Below are 10,274 nucleotides of genomic sequence, written 5' to 3' on the forward strand. Positions count from 1 at the left end.
CCAATGCCAGCCACTCCCTTTGTCATCACTGTTCTGATTGGTTGATCTCTTCCAGGTGGGACTTTAAAGATGTCTTCTTGTCTGATTGTTGTTTCTGGTCTGTGTGGTTTCCTGGATACTGTTTCAATCTGTCTGACCTCATGTTCTCATTGACCTCTCCAGTCCCTCCCTCTGTGATGTAGAGCTCTGTGTAGATCTGGTTCAGAAGGGTTGGACTTCCTGCTTTAGCAATCCCCTCAAACACAGACTGGAACTTCTTCTTCAGACCAGATTTAAGTTGATATTGACAAACTGCACCATAGTGTTCTAATATGTCACAAAAAGTAAAATCAGTAACTAAACAAAATCATTTTCTGAAGATGATTAGAATAAATGTGACCATGTTTCTTAAGACATTAATAATTATGTAATTTATCCATCTGGTCATATCTTTGTAGAAATCGTCTTACTGCTTTGCAGACGGTCAGCCATCTCCTCCTGTTTCATCATCCTCAAGAAGCTCAGTGTGATCTTCATCAGTGCCTCTCTAATGCTATTCCTCTGCTCTTCATCCTCACATTCTGACACATCATCAACTTTTCTTGGGCTCTCTGAGCATTCTGGGTCATCTGGACTTAGAACCTTATGGATCTGCTTCAGCTCATCCTTCACAAAAGTGATGATCTTGTTTTCTAGCGACTGGAATGAAATAATAGATGAACGACACATCAATGCAAGGATTGTGTTTATGGAATATTTTCTGTATTTGACCAGATTTCTTTTTAAATGAAGGAAAAATTCTAAGCCCATGCATCAGTGTGACAGGTTACAATTCACGCCGTTGGCTGATGCACAGACATTATAAACTTTTTGCACCAAATACATTATAGAGGAATCTAAATTCAATCAATTAAAACAATCCTTTTTGAATATCTCATGGACTGAACTAAATGAATCTTGGCACCTGGGAGATTACTGCACATTGAAGAATTATGGACAGGATGCTTTGGAGATTCAGTTAATTCCAACCTTTGGTTGAAATATCATTTTTATTTCCAATCTCTAATTCATAGAATAGAGAAAACTAAAGCAAATGCCATCATGTAATACTGGATTTATAGTCGAAACAGGTGAGCTGACAGTTTGTCTTGAGGAAATTTTAGGTTAATCCAAGTATAAAAATTTCAGTGAGTTCTTTATTATATAATTAATGGGCACGAAGTTCAGCCACTGCTGATATGTGAACTTAAAACACCATGCAGTTTTAACAAATGGCCCTCCAGTGATCTTTGTGTAAGGCTCAGGAGGAGTGCAGCAGATTTCACAGTTGTACATCTGTCAGTTTCGGAGAAGAAAAACCACAGAAAAATATCTTAGTAAAAGCATGCACCCTGACTATGCACAGGATTAAAAAGAGCTTGTGTGGTTCAAAAAATCCTGGCTCTCAAGACAGCAGGAGGATGAAAAAAGATAAAAGAGAAGTTGCACTACTTACTCAAATGGTAGACCAAATAAAAGTATAATATACTTTGTTTAATTGAGTCTCAGGCCTCAAATGAAAGGTAACATGGTTGGTTCAGAGAGATCCCACTGGCTAACTTACCAGCACAGACTTATCTGTAGATGCAGACCAGGAACACAGTTGTGAGGAACTGTGTGTTCAGACCTTCACTGGGTGAAGTGCTTGTAATTTATATGCAGTTGCTTATTTCTTTTTACTCTACGTCATTGGGGCAACAGTAAGTGATTCTTGTCCCTGCAGAGGAAAAGTTTGATGCATTCATCTGCTGTATGTGTGATGAGATCTCGATTCACAGTTCAATAGTTGAATATTAACTAATCCACAAAAAATTGCGTCTGTGTAACCTATGTCAAGATCAATTATAATTTGATGGGTAAAAATAGAATGTTACAGGGTTTCTTTTGATTCTGTAAGTCAAACTGACAAACTGCAAGAAAGTCTAGCGCTACCTTTGCATCAGACTGAAAACATGGAGCCAAACACCAGATAGATATTGGACAGACTGACAGTCCTCTTATCCACAAAGTGCAGCATGAAGATGACTGTGAACAGAAAAGTAGTTGTTGTACATCTACACACCGTAAATATGGAGTCCAGATGTATTCGATCATGCTGGTCATATGGACCACTGGGAACCTCTGAGAACTGCTGGTCCACTCTGTGGTGGAACAAGGAACAATTAGGAAGTCAGAAAATATGCATCCAGCAGTTTACACAGAGGAAATCATGAAGAATTTCACATTAAAAGTCCTTAAAGCAGAAAAGCAAATAATTGTATAAACTCATTACAAAGAAGTTAGAAAGAGAAAGATGAACAATAAGGATGAGGACCGTTAACACCAGAATTACCCAGGAGACATTTTAAAAAGTTGGTGCTGAACTTGGACTCAAACAGTCCAAACTGTCATCAGATCTGATGCTGATGGAGACAGTTTCCCAGAGCTTGGGGACAGTGGAAGTGAAGGCTCTGTCCACACAGGTCTTCAGGACAGTGTGGGACATCCATCAGGTTCTGATGACTAGATCTGAGGTGATGTGGACATGGAGGAGGTCTGAAATATGTGGGTGTGTCCATGTGGGATCCTCTCCTGGATGTTATAGTTAGGATTTTAAAATGGATCCTGTAGATCCCTGGAATCCAGTGAGCGCACATTGTATCTGTCCACATAGACAATCAAAAGTGTGGACAGATATAATGTTCAGACATTATATCACTCCAAATATCACCATGAAGTGATATCTGGATGTGAGCAGAGAACCAGGTGATCTAAGTAGTTGTAAAGATTTAATGTTCCTGCTGATCCCATTAAGAACCAGCAGAACCTCTGATGGTCCACATCAGCTCAGTTTGGTTGAGTTCCAGCAGATCTCACCAACCACATCATGAAGCTTTCCTTCCCTGCTGAACTGCTCTCACAATGCACACAGGATCCAAGTCCTGATGGACCAGAATGGCTTTACCAGGTATTTCCCAGTGGGTTATGAAAATATGTTCCACTGTAAAGCCCCTATTGCACTGCACAGCTAAACCAGGGTTGACCCATGTCGGCCTGGCTTCAAAGTAGGTCCGAGCGTTTTTGCATTAGAACGTCCAACCTGGTCCCACCCAGCTCCTTAGAACCACAAGAGCTTTGGTTCTAATTGGGCCGGCAAGTGGGCTGCTTTAGATTCAGTAGCTGATTGGTTTGGAGTCAGCCGTTCATTGGTTCTAGCTGGCTCTCACTAAACTTTTCTTACTGCATTATGTAAAGAGTGCTCTTTTTAGTATCTTTATTATTATTGGATTCCTCCCAATATTCTGCTGTTACCTGGTCTCATGGTGAGGTAATTTTTTTCCTCAGCTTAGATGGTGATGAAAAAGTACAGAATGAGCTAGATGTGTCAACGGGGAATAAGAAAGTTTTCCACCGCATCTATGAGGAAATGGCTTCGGCCAGCTACATCAGAAGTTCCAAACAGTGTAGAGAGAAGTTGAATAAGCTGAATTTTGATTACCGGGCAATTAAGGACAACAACTGTTGGAGTGGAACAGGTTGGAAAGACTGGCGGTGGTACAATAAGATGGAAGCCGTCTATGGACGTCAGTTGTCAAGTAGCGGCAGGGAAAGTTCCCTCGATTTGGCTACCATCTTATTGGAGAACATGATTGATGGTAAGTTTTATGTACAGTGTAAGTCACCATTGTACATTTCACTTTGAGCCAATTAGCTATAAAAGCTTATTTGTAATGTTATGCTTGCAAAACAGGTTGTAAGGCTGTGGTGTGTATAGTCTTGTCTGTTGCTTCATAACTAGCAGAATAGGCTATGGTGAATATCAAGCTGAAGTTTTTTTTTTTCCTGTTCTTTTTAGAAAGTTTACATTAGGATTTGGATTCCCAGGACCCGCTGACATTCCAGGTTCATCAATGTCACCATCATCATCCCCTCCGAGATCTTCACCAAGATCTCCCTCACACTGTAAAAAAGGAACCTCAGGGGTTATCACATTAACAAAAGAATATCATGTACTGTTAACTAAATAATTGCATGTTTGAGCCAAAAACATGATACAATCATGTTGCAAAAACAAGATATTCCACAACTTCAACGTTTATAAAATTGAATCATGTTGAGCGAAATGATTCATTATAGTCAGACCGATCCTATGCTGAAGACCACGAGTGAGATCACGCGATATCACGCAAGTTCACGCAAGATTACGGGAAATCACGGGATATCACGCGAGAATACGCGAGACAATCGGTTTTTTCTCGCAAATGGAATAAAATGTATTCAAGGTGAGATAACGTGATTCAATTACGTCAGCTAGATCTTCCGCCAAAAAAAAAAGAACGTCGGGGCGTATTACATTAACAAAAAAATATCATGTACCTTTCACACAATAATGTTGGGTTTGAAGCGAAAACGTGATAAAATCATGTTGGATAAACAAGATATTCCACGACTTCACATTTATAAAATTGAATCATGTTGAGCTAACATGATTCATTATAGTTAGACTGATATTGTGCTGACGACAACGAGTGAGATCACGGGATATCACGCGAGAACACGCGAGACAATCGTTTTTTTTTCTCTCAACTGGACTAACGTTATTGAATGACGTTATCTCAACTTGAATACATCTAATTCCTCAAGCTCCCAGGCCTCTACCAGAGGCCTGGGAGCTTGAGGGTCCTGCGCAGTATCTTGGCTGTATATATATTATATATATATATATATATATATATATATATATATATATATATATATATATATATATATATATATATATATATATATATATATATATATATATATATATATATATATATATATATATATATTATATATATTTTTATTAGATTAACTTTGACAAATATTGATATTGAATAAAATAAAAAAAAACATATATATATATATATATATATATATATATATATATATATTATATATATATATATATATATATATATATGTTTTTTTTTTTATTCAATATCAATATTTGTCAATATATAATATATATATATATATATATATATATATATATATATATATATATATATATATTTATATATATATATATATATATATATATTTATATATTTTTTTTATTAGATTAACTTTGACAAATATTGATATTGAATAGAATAAAAAAAAACATATATATATATATATATATATATATATATATATATAATATATATATATATATATATATATATATATATATATATCATATATATGTATGAAGATCCAGAGAAGCTGGTGAGGGAGTACATGGTATGTTAAATTCTCTTGTGTTACAATAGAACTCCTAAGAGTTGTTAAAATACTTTCACCAACTAAGGTCCATGAGTGACTCAATCAATGTCAGTCTAATTTATTTATTTAATTACATGTGAATTGTCTCCCCCAATACCCTTCCCTAACTCCCTTAGGACGTTGATGAATGCGCAGAAATGGCCAAAGCCGAGGTGTCCTCGGAATCGTTGTCATTTGAGCAGACGGTGCAGAGGCTGCTGATGCACATCTGGATGTTGGATTGTCCTGGAGGAGGTGGAAGTTATGAACAGCTTGGCAGTGTATCTTCTGCAATAGTGATGCTGCTGGGACTAATCTATGCACTAAACTTGAGCTACCCTCAAGTTTAGTGCGTTCAGCACTCAACTTGCTCAGTAACTCAAGCATACCTTTGAAGTAATACAGAAAATAATAATGAAATTGGATGGAAAGAACTTATCAAAGAAAGCACAAGTTCTCAATATGAAACTCGCTGCTAAGTTGAGCAAAGTTTCATATGGAAAATGAGTGTTTAAAGTCTGCAGTAGAAAAGATTTATATTGTTACAGTTCTCTAAGTTGAGCAACTATACTGACATGTTTTATGTTGTAAAGAATTGGCTGGGAAATGAAACTGTAACCTTTTTGTAGTTGTTTTTTATTTCAATGTCCAACTCAGCTGTGTTTTGTGCTGTATAAAAAAAACGATGTATAACAATTCTGAAAATACAATTGTGTTGTACCTTTTCTAATTGTTGAGTGTTCTTCCTACACTTTCACCTAGTGCTATCTTAAAATGCTTGATTAACGCTTGAAAATATGTCTTTGAATTAACGTCATGAAATAATGGAAAGGATTTCCACACGATTAACTAGCTGTCTTTTAGCATGAAGCATATTTGTTGAGCTAACTTGCTTTTAGTGAGTTGGACCTACTGAATCAGGTAGTGTGAAGGTACCACTGTAAAATAAGGTGGTTTCAACTAGATTTACATTCATCTTAATGAAGTTACATCAATGATTTGGTCCTAAACATTGCAGATTAGTTGGCTGGCTGTATTGCATTACACTGGGTCACGCTATAGTAACTGAGTTAAAGGAACCTTTAAAAACATATGTTGAGCCAACACATTTCATTTGAATTTGAATAACCATAATGAATGGAGTTGAGCCAACTCATTTGATTTACAATCATCCATTGCCTTACCATAATTCTGGTTAAGCCAACATATTTGGTTTAAATTAGAACAACCTTAATGAATTATGTTTTGCCAATTCATTTTATTTATATAAGAATAACCACAATATATTACGTTGAGCTAAATAAAGTTATTATGTTTTGAGTTATTATGTTTGATTTAGAATCACCCATTGAATCACCATTGTAACAAGTGGAGCCAACACATTTGCTTTACATTGGAATAATCTTAATAAATTAGGTTGACCTAACACATTTGCTTTAAATAGGAGTAACACAAGTACATGGTGCTGAAATAAAGCAAAGTAATCAGGTGGAAATCCTTTCCATAATTTTTTTATGTTCATCCAATGACTTATTTTTTTCAGTGCAGTGTTCACGGCTTCCACTTCTTCCAGCTCGACAGACCAGTGTGAACATGGTGCAATGGTTACGACACTCGTTCTTTCTTGGTATCGATTTATTGATTTATTTATTTCATAAAGATGTTTTTGTGTAATATAACAGTTTTACTCTTCTCATTTATTTCAGATCCTCATCACAAATGCTCAGCCAACACGGATTTACTTCTGGCCATAAGAGAAGAGAAAAAGGAAAATTGGGCAAAGCACGACCGCCATGTAAACATACTGCCAGAGGACATACGTTAAGCTTGCAGGTTGGAGAATGCCTTCTGCTGGAAGAACTGGATGCAAGGAATCAAGAAGTGGCCAAAAACGCAGTTGTTGCTTTATCGTTGGCAAAATTAATTGAATTTATGACTGCTAATATGAGAAAACCAAGTATGTAATAAATTTCAGTTTTTCTAAACTGATAGCATCTTCATAGTAGTAAGTAGCCTTTTTCTTCTTCTTCATTACATTGCCAGTTGGCAAATAACTAAAGAAAGCATTACCCCCACCAACTGGGGGTAATAAACAATTGTGGACCCCATTGTTTAGTTTAAAAACTGTCGTCAGGTACAGCTTCGATACCATGCTCAAATATATGCAAACACAACAGGGCTGCAGTACAGGTGGGACAGGACCGAAGCATGGCTGGGCCTAACCCTAAAAAAGGGGCTTTAGTCTGACATGGAGCCAGGAAGCAGCAAAACATCATCAACACCCAGAAATGAAGATATGTAGGTGTTTTCATTAGAACAGAGGATCTGATTTTGGTAGATAATGGATAAACCTCACTTTGTGAATATAACTGGGCATATCTGAGTGCTTACTGTTTCAGTTCCAAAGATACAGAAGTCAGATGCAGCTCACCTCTCCAATGATGGAGGTCCACAAGATTTAACCCAACGACGCATTGGACTGTTTCTCTTAAAGGGTTCTGGTTCTGGCTTGACTCTTTGATGGATCCTGATAGAAAAACTCTCATTAAAAACTTTCTGTGTGGTTATGCTTTAAAGATTGTTTTTCCAATGTGGCTCATCAGTTGATGATCTGTCTGGCTAACAGAACCAGACAAATCATCAACTTGATGATCTAAATGATCAGAACCGGTCCAATCCTCCAACATGTTCCTGATCATTGATCCTCCTGAATAATGTCCAACCTTATTTAAAGAGCAGAAAGATTTGTTTCTGAGACCAACATGTTAGTTTGAAATGACTGAGAGAACAGTTTGGTGATCTTAGTGTTGAGCTCTGACATGAAGCAGAACCAGGAATCATTTCCACTCTGACCATCCAAGGAGGATCTGATGGAGCTTCAATCAGAACCAGATGGTCAGACACAAAGCTCACCGAAGAATGAGATCTACATGAGATATTATTTAGTTTAACTGTAGAAATGACTGATAATCTGCCAAATTAGATGATGTTAAAAGTAGAGATGAAACTGGAAAAGTGATTTTTGTTGCCCGCTATGTTGTGCAGGAGAAAATATGATTGTGTTTTTTCCTATGGTTTATTGTTTTTCTGCTTTGCATGTACAGATTGTTTTTGGGTTCGTTGCTTTTCTTTTTCCTTTTTTCCCCTTTAACAATCCAAATGCACTGGACTGAAAGTGGTTGTCTAGGAAGGCAGAGCGCACCAATTGGCCACCTGAACAGGTGTCAGCAGATGCTGATTAGAGCCAAAATAAAAGGAACCTGGATGGGAAGAGTGTAGAGTGCAGTCTGCAGCCTGCGGAAACTTGCACACTGCGGAGCAAGGGGCAGATGGAACCCGCTCATCCGGCGCAGAATACCGGGAGTTGAACCGACGGCCCAGTACAGAGTATCAGGGCAGAGAAGCTCTTCCCGTGCCTGTAAGTAGCTTTCCATTCCGATTGTAGAGTATCGGCAGGAAATACGTCTCAACCTTGGTTGAGTTTAACTCACTGACTCTTCTGGAATCTCCAGCATCAGCGAACCTTAACTGGAGAGTTGAAAATCTCCAACGGTATCAAAGAAGCTGCATGACACCATTAGCATATCAATAGCATGCAGAGGCATTTTATGTGGCTGTGGGAGACTTTAATCACATAAAACTGATGGATCCTCTACCAAGTTTTTACCAGGATGTCACTGTTCCTACTCAGTGTCTTCCCTTCAGACTGCATGAACTCTGCAACTGCAACTAATTCAGCTACATCTCATAAATTAGTGAAATATGACTTTTAAAGTTATATATATATATTTAACTACTTTAATAGTTATTTATTTTTTATTTGTGTATTACATTTCTTAATATGGGTCCTGAGATCAAATTTCTTACCACAAACAAGCAAATGTGGTATGACAATAAGAACTCCTTCAAACCTAGCATTCCCTTCCCAACAGAACTTATCATCACATGGCCACAATAACAGATATAAACAGAAGTTACAGCAGTTAGAAACAGCTCACCTCTCTGATGGTGGAGATCCAGGAGATTTAAAGTCAATGAACTGACCCTTGACTTGTCGCTCTTAAAGGACACACAGCTGGGTTCTGGTTCTGGTTCTGGTTCTGGTTTGAGTCTCTGATGGATCCTGACAGAAACATGATGATTAAAACTGAATCAGCAAAGAGGAGCAGCAGCAGCTTCATCACCACGTCTGTTTTGGCCTGATGTAGTGAACGCTGTGTGAAAAGGGCTGTGGACAGTTAGAGATGGTGACCTCACCTCTGACCTTTGCTCTGGCTCTCATCTTCCCCACACAGAGTGGTTTTAGAGGGAGGGACTCCCTCCTCTGTCCTCACACTGATCCATGCTGCTGAATCCACATCAGCTCACACACACTTTCTAGCTTCACCTGCAGAGGAAACACACATCATTCATCTGCACATCAACTCTGATCATCCTTTACATCATTAGTGCTGGAAAAAGATCAGCTGCTCCTCCTCTGATTGGCTCTTCTTCTGCTTCATATCAGTGTCAGGTGAATGCAGTCAGACAGCAGAGAGGCAGAGGAAGCTGCCATCAGCTGCTGCACTTCTACTATCAGTCCACTAGATGGAGACATGGAGCAACATTTACATTCACTGATTCAACCTGAACAACAGGAAGTGATTTAGTCAGTTAATTATTAAACTCTACAAGCGGATTATTTTCTGCATAAAAGTATTATAATCACTTGAACACATTTCAACAATAATATTTAGTAAAAATAATACATAATATTCATTATTTTGAAGGATGCAACAAGAAACTTTTGTTCCTGATAACAGTTTTACTCATGGAGGTAAAAACATGAAGCAGAAAAGAAAACATAGAAACACCAGCTGCTCATCATGTTGTTTGATCTTGTTCATTAGTAATCAAATAGTGTAAATTAACCTTCAAACAGAAGAGAGATCAAACTGAGTGGAAGTCAGAAGTGATGCTTCTTCTCCAAACATCAGAAACATATAAAA

The 10,274-nt window shown here is 37.5% G+C and overlaps 1 long non-coding RNA gene across 1 annotated transcript; it reads right to left on the reverse strand.

Annotated features, from left to right (window-relative positions):
• Window positions 1–2,079: 2,079 nt before the first annotated feature.
• On the reverse strand, window positions 2,080–9,614 carry LOC129354590 (uncharacterized). The gene is made up of 3 exons (XR_008605163.1): window positions 9,544–9,614; window positions 9,285–9,409; window positions 2,080–2,159 (listed from the first exon to the last, which is right to left on the reverse strand). It is a non-coding gene; the product is annotated as an uncharacterized LOC129354590 (long non-coding RNA).
• Between the last annotated feature and the right edge of the window lie 660 nt (window positions 9,615–10,274).

The sequence above is a fragment of the Poeciliopsis prolifica genome, unplaced genomic scaffold (genome assembly GCF_027474105.1).
Source record: "Poeciliopsis prolifica strain line A6 unplaced genomic scaffold, Auburn_PproV2 SCAFFOLD112, whole genome shotgun sequence".
NCBI classification, from domain to species: Eukaryota; Metazoa; Chordata; class Actinopteri; order Cyprinodontiformes; family Poeciliidae; genus Poeciliopsis; species Poeciliopsis prolifica.